At 41.2% G+C, this 14,537-nt stretch overlaps 1 protein-coding gene across 1 annotated transcript in view; it reads left to right on the top strand.

Moving 5' to 3' along the window:
- bsna (bassoon presynaptic cytomatrix protein a) overlaps nt 1-14,537 on the top strand; it is a 155,127-nt gene that overhangs the window by 95,907 nt on the left and 44,683 nt on the right. The gene's annotated exons all lie outside the window — the stretch shown is intronic.

The raw sequence follows: 14,537 nt of genomic DNA on the forward strand, positions 1-14,537 counted from the left end.
CTGACCCTACACAAACTGCAGCATGAGAGGATTAATGTTTAAGATGTTGCTCCTTTCTCCCTCTGTTGAAGCTGAACACGTTGGAGGGATCCTGCAGCCTCCAAGGCTCCAATATTCCACCACCTGCTGAGATCATAAGAAATCCATCCACTTTCAAATAAGTTGCTCTGACCTCCATTTCAAAAGCTTAAGATTTGAAATGCAGGTTGCACACATAGTCAACATTGAGTGAGGCCATGTGCGAAAGTAAAAAAAAGGGAAATGTTGTCAGAAGAAAATATTTATATAACAGACTTAATAAAGACACACATCCACAGAAATAGATTTTCATAAATGTTTCAGTCCTTTTTCCTAAGGAGATGTTCAAAAACACTTCGAGCACCGCCACCACTTTCTTTTTATATTTTTGCTTGCTTTATCTTATGCTTGTAAAACCGATTTCAAACCATCTTTTAGCACATTTTGTATATATAATGAGATTATTCTAGTAAAGAAGAGTTTAAAGTCTTTGACACCAAGGTAAATACTTATTAAAGGAGTTCTGACCTATCTTTAAAAGCTATTAAACTGATCCTGTACCATCGCAAACATCATCCATGTTTCCTCCCCCGCAGCATTTCTTCAAAGAGGCTTTCTTCTTCATCATAGCAAGCCAAATCATTATTAAATGTGTTTTCAGGGCACAGGGTCACTAGCTGGTAGGAATTCATTAGCTCGCCCACAGATAGTCCGCTGTGAGCTCATGTTCAAATGTGAGTCCAGATTTGAAAAAAGGCCTTGAAACCTTAATAACTCCAGTATTGTGCATTAACTCCCCCTGACAGCCGGGCAGTGTCCTCTGTGGTCGCCATGACGGATCTTACTGGTCCGTCTGCCAATCAGCTGTCATATCCTGTATGGGTGGCTGCCTGGCGCTGACACTGACAGCTACAGAGATGTGACACACACACAGATAACGATTTTTGTGAATGCAAATAAACCATCAGTCAAGCATATGTGTGTGAAGATACAGATATATGTGTGCACATTTGACTTGTGATCTCTGTGCACACACACATTGACAACCAAGATGCCCATACATGAATCAGTATACAGACAAGAGTCACAGATAAGACATGCAGTGTAAGAATGTTCAAGAGGTAATATTATGCTTTTTGGTTTTCCCTTTCCTGGAGTGTGTTATAAACAGTAGGTTTCTGTGCATGAAAATGGTCTGCAAAAGCTAAAATCCCCAAAGTTTCTCTACCCCCCCCCCCCCCCTTTCTTAAAACACCTCAATTATAGTCCTTTGTTTACTTCTGTAACATAGTGACATCACTAAGTAACAGTGACACTTTTATTGGCTGGTGCTCCAACACATTGTACATCATATGGTAAGGGAAGGGACATCTCTGAGCAGTTGACCAATCACAACAGAGCAGGCCAGCTAACCAATCAGAGCAGACTGGGCTCTGGTTTCAGTCAGAGGGTGAAAAGAGGTGCTGCAGCACAGGCAGTATGAGAAAAATAAAGAGCTTTTTGAACATTAAAGCATTTCAATGTGTCACAGTAGAGGCACAACATACAAATATGAACTGGAAATAGAATATGGCAGAATACGGCCCCTTTAAGTATTTTCTGCTCCATTAAGTAACATTTGGCATTACTATACTTGAGGGAAAAAAAGAGAAAGAGACAGAAAGGAGTTTGGAAAAGAAAAGACTAAGAGAAAGGAGGTGAAGCACCAAGGCGGCCATGAAGGAAGGGAAGAGATTGAAAGTGAAGGATTGAGAGGAGAGATAAATCCAGGGGATGACTTCAGATGATGAGTCAGCCGTGGAACAGAGAGCGAATCTGACAGAGCGAGCAGAATAATTAACCAGAGAGCGGGACGTGGTCAGAGGTCAAGATGCTGACCGAGAGAGGGACGCCTCTCAGGGGGGGAAAGAGAATTGGAGAGCATACCCAGCCATATCCATTTACTGTATTCTCCTCCAGCTCCCCTGTGCTTCTCACTGAATGGATGATTCCCAAGCGGGCTGCGCCACTGTTGGTGTTTGTGGGGGTGTTCTTTCTCTGCTGGCTGTCCTGCCCTGGAGACTGAAACCCGATGTGTTTGTGCTCCATTACCTCCTCCGTTCTTCCCCCCCTTCCTTCCTTCCAGCTGTTCTCCTCTACCCACTCAGACTGTCTCATTGTTCCCCCTCTGTTTTATGTTGCTTCATTGGCATCAGGGTCCCTGGGATTATGCAAGCTGATACGGATACTTTAGGACGTTACATGTTGATTATGTAAAGAAATATCAAACGCTTGTTTCCTAAATGACAAAAAAGAGATCAACGATACAGTAAATATAAATATTTCATGACACTCTTTGTTTGAGTGATATGTCTTTGATTGAGATAAGCAAACAAGGAATTGTGAGTAATCAAAAAGAAACAAGTACAGTTAATCAATGAAAATCATCACTTCCTGCAGTTATTTCACATGAAAAGCCAAATAGGAAAGGAAGTAAGATGAGCAGGTATTTTAATGTATTATTAAAAAACACATTGAAATCCTCCATAATATTGGAGATGGGCAACATTAAAGGTGGGGTAGGTAATTTTGGAGAAACCAGCTCGAGTGCGCTAGAATTTGAAAATACACAGCCGGAATAAATCTGCCACTTCCTTACAGAGCCCCTCCTCCAACACACACGAACGCGCACATGACCAATGAGGGCACGAGATAAGTTTGTGCACAGATGGAAGGCTGAGAGGCAGGTAGGCCATCCAGTTATTTTAGCCGGGCCGGCTAAAATGATTGGTCGTGCTTTTTACAGTACTACGGCTTCCACAGATGACATTCTTTTATGGGTTTTTTGTCAAAGCACTTAAGATATTCATTGCTATCGGGATGTTAAGAGCATTCTATGGAATATAACAAAAAGTGTATCTCGAGCCGGTTTCTCAAACTTACCTACCCCACCTTTAACTGACACAATACTTGTTCAGTAAAACTGAAGATCAAATACTATTTCTGGGTTCTGTTAAAAAGTGTCTTTGTTTGAAGACAAGTAAGAAAAGAACAGGGCCATTATATTTATATCCCAAGCAGGAGACAAACAAAAGCAAGTCTTACTGAGCAGCGCTCACAGTCCTGTTTTGATCTCACTGCATGACATGTCAAGCACCGCTTAGGACGACACACACACACACACACACACACACACACACACACACACACACACACACACACACACACACACACACACACACACACACTCATTATGCACATGCTCAGCTAAATGCTGTCCTTGTGTAATTCAGGCGTGGGTGTTGAATTAGTTCTGTCACTAGCATGTTGTTCATCTGCTCAGCTTAGTGGGAGACATGATGACTAATGTTAGTGCAAAAAGACATTGGTGTGCACACACACACACACACACACACACACACACACACACACACACACACACACACACACACACACACACACACACACACACACACACATTGCATTCATGGTGACAAATCTGAGCAATAAAGGTCCTCACAAATTCAGTGGGAGAGTGAGCTAGAAACACATAGAGAGGGAAAGAGAGAAAGTGATGGATGGCTTAAGGAGGAACAAGTAAAAAGGTTAGCATTGGACTGTACCATCATGCATAGTGGGGGTGAGTGTTCATAATTTCTTCGATCACCTTCACATATGCATTAGATAGACACTTTCATTTTGAACCTGTCAGACAATGTGCAACCTAAAGTTGAACAATGAGAAGCAACCGGCACATAACAATGTACTGATTTTAGATTGTTTCGAAATAATAATTAAAGTGATATTTGCACGATAGCAGGATCCTTGTTTGTTACAGCGAACCATGAAAACCACTGGGCTATATGTAACATGATTTGGCTAAAATACACCCATTATTTGAAAACCGTGGCCAAAAATCAGAGCAGTGAAATGGTTTCCTCAGCTCTGGCCTTCTATAGTGTGAGTGTGTGTGTGTGGTGTGTGTGAAAGAACTAGAAAAATCCAGCTGCAACCAGCATCACTCACTCTCTCTCTCTCTCTCGCTCACTTTCCTCACTTCACTCTCCCTCTGTACATGTTTCTCTGTTATTTTGAAATGTTTAATACACCCTTATTAACTAATTATTAACTGTTATTAACTAACTAGCTGCACATTGCTCTGTGTCATAATTTCCATTTTTCAGACTACAGTTAATCTCAAACCCAGCTCTCATACCAGCAGCAGCTGTATGTCCCCCTGCTGGTGAGATTTGGTTATTGCACTCTGTGTTGCCTCTGTCCATGGTGCTGAACTCTGCTTCTTAAGGAACACCTTGTATCATGGATCAGTTCAATAAGATGCCTTGACTAGAATTGGTACATAGAGCAATTTCTCATGAGCAATATATCTTGAAAACGTTTTATTTTAGAATCAAAAGCACATATCGTCACACAGTATGTTCTCTATACACGAGCATTGATCTTGGTATGGAAAGAAGGAAGGACACTGTGTTAGAAGTGTTCTAATAAAGGAAAGTAAGCTGTTAGCAGATATGTATGGCAATAGTGCTGGTACAACATTTTCATGTGGGCCAACTCAGAATGTAGCATAGTTACTTTAACAAAAAGCCAACAGGAGTTTGGATTATTTGCAGAAAATAAGTTCTGGCAAACAACATTGTACAAGAACTTTTGTTGTTTGAAGTAGAAAGCTATCATTAAGTTATCATAAAAATGACTGCACGACTTAGGCAGACAATGGTCCCGTCTTCAGCATAACGACTTTTCATTTCCCCTAGAACATCTGCAGACCTCAACTTATGAGTTGGGTATTAATGGATGTATTTTATGTAGTTGAACAGTACGTACAAATCTCATAGGCTTGTGTTAGCAATAGACCTTATTTGAGGTTTCTAGGACTCTGATTCTTGCAAAACTCTACAACTTTGGTCAAGTTCTCTCTTTATAACTTGTTAACAGCCATTGACTTGTTATTTGGACTTGAGTCAAACTTGAAAAGTAACATTAAGATTTGTTTTACATCTTACCTTGCAATTTCTTGACTGAGTTTACTTGAACTTGCCCCCTTAAGATCAGAGACTTGAACTAAGATTTGCACTGATGCAAACTTAAGTCTTTGACTTTTGCCTTAATTAATATATGTTTTACACAGTATCATACTCAGCGAGCTTCCCCAAACAGTCAAATTAATTGATTACACATTTTAGAGTTTGCTAACTGCTGGCCAACTGCTAAATACACATCATAAACACACAGCCAAGCAGTCTATTTACTCACAGATAGTTGGTTCCAACATCAGTTTCTCTGTGAAATCAAAGTGATCACAGTGATGGGGAAATGAGAGGGATGAGATCAAGAAAAGGAGACAGCAGAAAAGACGATAGGAGTAAAACCTGTGTCTCAGCGGGGAGCTGCTGTCAAACTCCTGCTGTAGCCTCATATTTATAATGAATCACTGTATTTAGTGACTCATCTCTTCAGCAGACTGTCAGCAGCTCCACTTCTCCCCTCGTCCAAATTACCATCTTCACAAATAGATACAGCGCTGTCCTCCACTTTAATATGCTAATAGTGTCGGTAGCCAGGGGACGTCTGGTTTTCTCTGGAGTATAATGGATGTTGAAACCAACTCAACTAGGCCTTTTAAATGTTGGAGAAGCCTTCCCTTTTTATCACAAGGATGGGAAGGAGAAGAAAAAAAAAAAACACATATGTACATTATGTAAGTGAGATCTGACACATTTTTCATTTTAACCAGCTTTGTAGAACACTGTGTTGTGTTTTCCACCATTTTAGGCTAATACAAAATCAGTGATGTAATTCCATACCGTCTGCCATATACATAATATATAAGTCACCTAACTTACGCATTCATATGTTATTTTAAGTCAGAAAGGCCCAAAATAAATTAGTTTTGGGTTATTTACCATTGTCTTTTATCCAGCAATATTACCAGACGATATTCTTTTCAAACCACTCAATAGGTATCCATTGTTTTTTTTAGTATTCCCTTCTTAATATACCAACATTTGAATAGAAAATAATGCTTATTGTTTGCCCTGTTTTGAAGTCAACCATCATTACCGTACCGTAGGTAGTGTAAGGAAATGTGAACCAATGAAATCAAGTCATGCATATGAAATGAAAGCAAAATAACAGATATAGTTTTATGGAAAGCAGAAAGCGAGGGAGGGAGAAGAGCAGGTGTACTATGTACTGTATGTGACTCCCCTGGGAAAGGAGAGAGGGTAAATCGATCTCGCCTCTCCAGCAAACACACACACACACACACACACACACGCACGCACACACACACACACACTGTGCACACAAGCATGAAACAATTACAAAACACCCCCTGGAGCACTTTGGCGAGTCAAATTACAGAGCAGGCTTCTCTGAATCCAATGGGAGTAGAGGCAGTCCTGTAACTGACCAATCAGCTCTCTTGTAGTAAATCTCTGGTTCTGGAGTGTGTGTGTGTGTGTGTGTGTGTGTGTGTGTGTGTGTGTGTGTGTGTGTGTGTGTGTGTTTGCTGAAGTGTTGAAAGGCCGTAAATCTCCTGCAGGTTGAGCTTTAACACTAAGTTGTCTCAAGGGAGTTATAACAGTGCAGTGTGATGCAGTGTATGCTTAGTGTGGAAGCATGCTACTATATGTCGGCATTAACAGTAACACCTAAAGACTGCGTTCAGGCAGTGGCTCCCATCATATATTCTATTCATGCCTGCAATGCCTCATGGTTAAAGAAATGCTGCAAGATATTTTTTTGTTGATTGACCGACTGACTCTGTCTAGAGCAGATGAGTGGACTGCCAAAATCAGGTGTGTGTGTGTGTGTGTGTGTGTGTGTGTGTGTGTGTGTGTGTGTGTGTGTGTGTGTGTGTGTGTGTGTGTGTGTGTGTGTGTGTGTGTGTGTGTGTGTGTGTGTGTGTGTGTGTGTGTGTGTGTGTGTGTGTGTTCCTGTTTAATTTGGTCTTTGTCAGGGTTAGTTCAGACCTTGAGAGTAAGGGCATGCTTTGAAAATTAGGATGTTTTGGCCCTTTTATACACTTTCAAAAGGCTGATTCAGGGTTTAGAGAACAGTTCATTTAAGTATTTTGGGAAGCACGCTTATTGCTTTCTCTCTGAGTTAACTGAGACTAATACCACTCATATCTCTTTGTAAAATATGAAGCAGCCAGGTAGCTTAGCTTAGCATGAAGACTGGAAACCTGGCCAACATCTAGCCTGGTTTTGTCCAAATGTAAACATATTTGGCCATATTATATTCACAAAGATGTACATGATTACACAAGAGTTGTTGTGCCACCCTTTACTTTGTATCGTCCTTCACTTTCCCTTTCCCTTCATCCAGATCCCCTTTTCTTCAAGCAGTTAAGAAAAACATGGAACTGAGACTAAATCCAATCACTCTCCTCCTTATTTTTCCACCCAGTCCACCTCTCCCTCCCCTATATCTCTCTCCCCCCCCTATATCTCTCTCCCCCCTCCCCCTCCCCCCTCTGCTGCGTTTACCTCATCTCACCTTTGACTCCTCAGCACATTTTTACAGCTGTGCTGTCACTCATGATTTATTATGTTCCACATGGAAACAGACTGCAGGGACTTCAGGGTGACTCTTTGTGTGTTTGCTGGCTCAGCTAAATATTGTCAGAGAAATACCAAAAAAAGCCTATCCAATTTTGTATAATTTTTCAGATTAACGCTCCTGAATTACTTCTGCAAGTCTTCCTCTATTAAAATATTAAGATCTTAAGTTGGATTTACCAAGCAGTAATCATAAATAAAAGCGACTTCCAGTGTTTGCTCTAATCTTAGCTAAACACATCCTGGACCAACATCTCCACTGAACGCACAGAGATGAAACTGGTCATGATTTTTCTCCTCTAAATTAAGCAAAGATTGAAAATGTGCTAATTTTGATACGGTACATTCAATCACGTGTTTTCAACTATTCATATGCACAGGAACATACTACAGAAAACCCCACAGCAGTGAGTCCACGTGTTTGTTTCTCCTCAGTGTGTAGATTTCGAACAGTGGATATTCTTCCATTCGTCCCTTCTTATTTTCTTTCTATTGATCGCACTGTCAGGGGTGTTCCTAGCCATGTTTGTTAATGAACGGTTATTGGTTATTGATCTGTGAACAGCCGCTCCCTCTGCTTTCCAGTTCTAAGAAAAACACAAGTAGAACTAATGAACACACATCTACACAATCTGAGGACTGTTTTTGTCAATACAATCCTTTTGAAACCCTGCATTTGCTGCATTTAGATAATCTAACTGTTTAATCCTTTAAATAGCATTCATTTTCTTTTTTTTACGTTTGGTTGCCCTGGTAGCAGTGGTACAGCAGTCTCTGGTGCGGCCTGTCTGTTGTGCTCTGTGTAAAATGATAAAATGAGGGGGCAGAGCATTGACACTGACATCTAATCGATGCCTATCTCAGCTTGGCGGCAGACGGGCAGAGTGTCATCACAGCACAGAGATGACAAATAATCACCATGTAGTGATGGTGTTGTCCCTGCAGCGACTGCAAACATCCAGCAACAGCACAGAATGCACACACCAACATACACATGGAAAAAGGTAGAAGAGGATAGTACTCATTGAAAATAGTTTATATAAAATACCAAGAACAGTTAAAGGGGCCCTTTTATGCTCATTTTCAGGTTCATATTTGTATTTTCTGCCTCTACTGCGACATGTCTCCATGCTTTAATGTTCAAAAAGCATGGAGCTCTTTATTTTCCTCATACTGCCTGTGCTGCAGCACCTCTTTTCACCCTCTGTCTGAAACCAGAGCCCAGTCTGCTCTGATTGGTTAGCTGGCCAGCTCTGTTGTGATTGGCCAACTGCTTAGAGATGTCCCGCCCCTAAGTCTATCAAGTACAATTTGTTGGTGCGATAGCGAATAGTGTCACATAGTGATGTCATTATGAAACGGAAGTAAACAAAGGAGTCCAATGGAGGCGTTTCAGGCAGGGGGGGGGGGGGGGGGGGGGGGGGAGTGTGTGGGAGAGAAACTCCCTCTGGAGGGAACTTTGGGAAAAACCCCAGAAATTATAATAGGGCTCCTTTAACTGTACCTTAGAAAAAAGAAAAAAAAATCCAATCTTCTCATTCACTTTCATTTACATATATAAAATGTGTACAAATACACAAACAGTAAAGCTAATATTTTCTTCTAATGTAACAAATAATAAATTGAACATTATGTGTGCAGCTCAATTAAAAGTGATAGACGCTTCAATATATTCTCAGAAATGAGGATTTTTTTACTCGGAGAAAAGATGTAAAGGGAAGACAAGAGAAAGTACACAGATAGCAACATTTTTGTGAAATCATAGGTTAAGGGAAACTCAAATCTAAACAAACACTTGAAGCAGTGGGATTCCTCTGGAGCCCCCGTCTCTCAGATCAGCTGGATATCTCCACAGTGAGTGAGTAAGCCTCAACAGAGAGATCAGATAGGAAGGGTGAGGGTAAATGTCCCCGCTTTGTGAGTATGTTTTTGTAACCCTGCATGTTCACCGTGTGCAAGATCGTGTCTTTGCAAGTGCCTGAACGTACATGTGTGATGGTAATGTACGTGTGTATTCCTGCAGTGTGTTATTAGTGATGTTGGTCGGAGTTGATGTCAAACGCTGCACAGACATCGCTCCGCAGCTGCAGCGTACACACACATACACATACACACACGCACACGCACACGCACACACACAGATACACACTGTGCACAGTAACAGGGATGTCACTGCATGTTGTGGTCTTTGACAAGGATTCCAAGACAGTAATGCAGCGTGACTATGAAGTGTGAACATTTATGCAGCTCAGCATCTGAAAAACATTTAAGAATCACAGATTTTGTTTAATTATCTGGTAATAACTCTTGCTACACAGTACGCTGAAGGCTAGCTAGTAAAACATACATGTAAGAAGATGTAGTATTCATTCTACTTGAAAATGTTTTACTTATACTAATAAACAGTGAACTGGCCGTACGCACCTAAGTAGTCAAGGCTGCTAATGAGCAGTAAAATAACGGCTTGTGTTAGCATGTGGCTAACTCCCATCCCTCACCCATCCTGTACCCCGTTGAAGTGGCCTTGAGCTAGACTCTGGATCCCATGTGAAATGGCAGAGTGCAGACTGACCCAGATATTGTTCGGCTGCAGTGTGTGCAGTTTTAGAGGCTTGACTCAGCACTCTGTGAGTCAGGGTCAAAACACACGCACGTGAAGAGGTGGGCTAGACAGTGAAGGACAGAAGACACTGACCTTTTCTCACTGTGTGTGTGTGTGTGTGTGTGTGTGTGTGTGTGTGTGTGTGTGTGTGTGTGTGTGTGTGTGCGTGTGCGTGTGCGTGCGTGTGTGTGTGCGTTAATCCTATATCTATTCTATATCAGTTCTGGAAGCCAGGTGGACCTCTACCGTTATATTCCAAAAGGGCCATTTACAGCCAACAATAAGCAAGACACTATTAAAAGACAGAACTATACAGAGACACCAACTGAAGTTTATGATCTTTATCGTAAAATATAAGCCTGTTTTTGTATTTATCGTGTCATCTAACATATTTGAAACTCAGTTGTTAGAAATAAACCAACAGAACAATTTGCAAAACCATTTTTTATAATAGCCGATCAGACTTACTCAGTAAACAAAGCATTTATTTCATGTTTTCTACTTAGCGTCTGGTGGTTGAGTTGATGGTGAAGAAATGTGTTATTGTTGTTGAAGGACTTGTTGATCGTAAAGCAATGACTCACTGCTGGTTATACTTGAATCATGCTTCAATTCATTGCCTCTGAATCACAGTCCACACCAAGAATAATCCCCCAAATGTGTTTTTCCATTACAAATCTTTGCCTGAGTAGCTTTAAGGGATTTCGTAGCCGACAGGTACAGTTTATGTATTTTTTCCCCTCTTTGGTTCGTACTCAGGAGCATTCATGTCTGACCCTGTCAGCTCTCTGTTAGCGTCCCTCTCACAGTTGCTCTTTTAAAAAGACAGTGCTTGTGTTTTTGTCTAAATGTCAATACGAGATCAGCTCTGTTCTGGAGAGGCAGTGATGCTCTTTGCACACAAACAAACAATCTTACATCCACACACACACGCACGCACGCACGCACACACACACACACACACACACACACACACACACACACACCACACACACACACACCACACACACACACACACACACACACACACACACACACACACACCACACACACACACACACACACACACACACACACACACACACAGAAATCCTGGCCCCAAAGCCTTTCTCATCCAGAACTGCCAGCTTCGTGAGGCAGAACTAATTCACTGTACATTTCTGGAATCCGCCTCTCTTTTCTTCTTCCTCAGCCTCCTCCCAACTATTTTTCTAATTCCCTAATATCCTTATCCCCAACTCCTTTCACTCTGACATTTTGCCTTTTCCCCTCATTCTCCTCTCCTTTTCTGCTCCTCTATCTTCCTCCATTTTACCAAGCTCCTCACACATCCCAAGACTTTCCTCACTTTTCATCTCCTTAAGCATTTCTTCCTCTGCCCTCCTTGCGCTGTTCCCAATTTCCTCTTCCCCTTCCTTCGTGTGTTTGATTGACGTGTCATTCAAGAGCCACCAATACAATACCTCATTTTAGAAGGAAAGAAAACAGTAGTGGTACCAATATTTTAGAATTACATTTGGGTTGCGATTTAAAAGCTTAACCATTTGAATTTGAATTTTCAGTTGAAGGATGCTTTCTTGTCTATTTAAACCTCTGTTCCTCTCTATAAAGCTCCGCACAGCTTTTCTTAAAACAGGAAATGCTCTCTTGGTGGCATCAGCGCAAAAATCAAGCATCTTGTTGTTTTCGCTTTAGGTCTTTTCTTTTTAGTATAGTACAGTACAGTACAGTATAGAATAGTATTATCATACTGGTTTAAGTGGAAGTTCTTGTGGCAATCCAGCACTCACAACAGGAAAGAATGAAACAGAGAGGAATCAATAAAACACAAACACAGATATAGTTGATCAATTATTATTTCGTCCAACAAACGATAATAATGAGGTGTAGTGGCCCCCCTGACCAGAAAGATCTCATGTGCTTTATACATGTAAAACACACATGAACATACACTTGAAACAGCATCCCAGATTTCATGACCTTATTTAGCAGCTACTGTACCACACATGCTAATGTATACAACTGCTGGTGAAGACTTCAGCTGATTGCCTATAGATGGGCCTCCCTCCTGCAAACCAAATGAACAACACACCGTCCACTATAGATCATCTCAACGCGTCTAACATATGAATCTACTGTTGATGATTATAATCTAATCAGCCTCTTTGTACTTCCTCTCATCCCTAATAATTGCGGAGGAGACGAGGAGCTTCTCTAAATCTGGAAACTGTAATTCAATAACATACAGTTATTATATAGTTCTGTTGAGAAGGTCCAAGCCTGACATAACAAAGTGACCCAGTTTAAATACAAGATTTAAAATATTTGCAACAGATGCTGATTTTGCAATTACCAAGGGCTAAACTCCAGTGAAGAATCATTTATCAAATGCAGACACGACCAAAAACTGCACTTCCTCAAATGGCCACTTGAGACTGGGGGAAGCAACAGATTATGTAACAGGATTTCTTAATCAGGATACCCAAAGAATCAGCCTGATATAAAAACATGTTTCTTTTTACTTTCATACCATTACATGCAGGTATTTTATTGAACCTATATACCCAAAATCCGGCTCATACATAAATCCAATTTCAGACTTTTAACAATTGTTCTGTTGGGCTGTATTATAGTTTATACTGTGCATATGATTTATCCATTATGTGCTGGAGAAAACAGGAGAAAACTAGAGCTGAGAGAGGTTCTTATTCTCATCTCTCCCCCAACACCCTCTCATTTAGTCCCCTGTAATCATTCTCTCTTTGTTTTACATGTTTTTTCCCTCCCTACAACACTCCATCTTCTCTCACGTCCTCCCCCACCGCTGCTTATTTTCCCCATCCTCCTCACCCCTCCCCCTTCCATCTAACTCACTCATCTCACCCTGAGACTTTCCCTCTCCTCTCCTTGCTCTAAGCTCTCGGTTAAACTTTCCTCCAGATTTCTTTCCCAAACTTCCTTCTCGAGCATCTGTCTGATCATGTCCCTTTCTTCGCCCTGTGGGATGAGCCAGCAATCTCCCCTACCCATAATGCACCTGTCCAAGTGAGGACTGCCTCCTGCACTTCAAAGTATACACTTCAGCACTTCAAAGGCTGCACGCTCTCTCATACTAAAACCAAGCCTTGATCAATTAAATCCTAATAATACCCAGCAGCACAGACGATGAGGTTCAAATGTAAGGCAAGTTTATTTATATAGCACATTTCAACACAAGGCAATTCAAAGTGCTTTACAAAAATGAAAGACATTAATAGCATTTAAGAAACATATTATGAAATGATATCTAAAAACACTCATTTAAAAGCAATGATATAAAATGGCATTTAAAAACACTCATTTAAAAGCAAAGATACATGAATCACAGTTACAGTGCAGTGTGAGATACACACATCTGAACGAACCCCCCTTTGGAAAATTATAATCTGACCCCATGTCAGTTTTTTCTAGGACTTTTTTGGTATCCTCCGTGAACCAGGATCTTGAAACCAAAACTAATTCCTGTACCCCATGGTACCTTTTTAGTTTTCGCCAAAACTATTCCTCTTTTCTTTAAATGCACATTAGTTAAAGTGGACCTATCATGCTATATTTAAATTATATATTGTAGGACCATACCTATATAAGGTATATTTATACGTTTTTTTTTTTCAAAATACCAAACAGATCATGCATTTTAGCCATGCCTCATTTTGCTCTATTTTGCACTAATGTTTTGGTGGAATCATACAGCAGCCTACATTTGAAACCAAAACAATGAGCTTAAGGAAGCCACATGATGAAAGTTGTCAACGACTCCTGTTACGTTCCCTCCAAAATCTAGGGGTACGAAGGGGAGTAACAAAACACAGAACGACCAGCACGAGAAAAAAGAGGAAACTGATCTCTTTGTTCACACATGAGATTTAATCCAACAATAATGGACAACCAGGTCCCACACAAAGACCCAAGACGACGTGCTGCACCCATGCAGCCAGAGGAGAAAGGGAGAGCGACTGCAGCCTTCCTCAGGTCCTATATGGAGGCCCTGATTGGGGATTGGGAGCACCTGGGAGAGAGGCTGCACCTGGAGACAATCAGGCTGCACCTGGAGAATCAGAGGGAGAGAGAGAAAGACACACACACACCCACACACACACTACGGCACGTAACACCCCCCCCCATAAAACCAAACAAGTGTTTGGCCACAGTTACCAAAAACACTCAGACTATTGGACATGAATCGTGACCCATTGTAATCGTGATCTCACCCACAGTACAGTACATCGGCCACCACCTTATCTGCTCCCCTCTTGTGCTTGATGACGATATTGTAGTCTGGGTGCTGGTCTTTTGACTTTTCCGTAGAC

This window comes from Trematomus bernacchii, unplaced genomic scaffold (assembly GCF_902827165.1).
Source record: "Trematomus bernacchii unplaced genomic scaffold, fTreBer1.1, whole genome shotgun sequence".
Taxonomy (NCBI): Eukaryota; Metazoa; Chordata; class Actinopteri; order Perciformes; family Nototheniidae; genus Trematomus; species Trematomus bernacchii.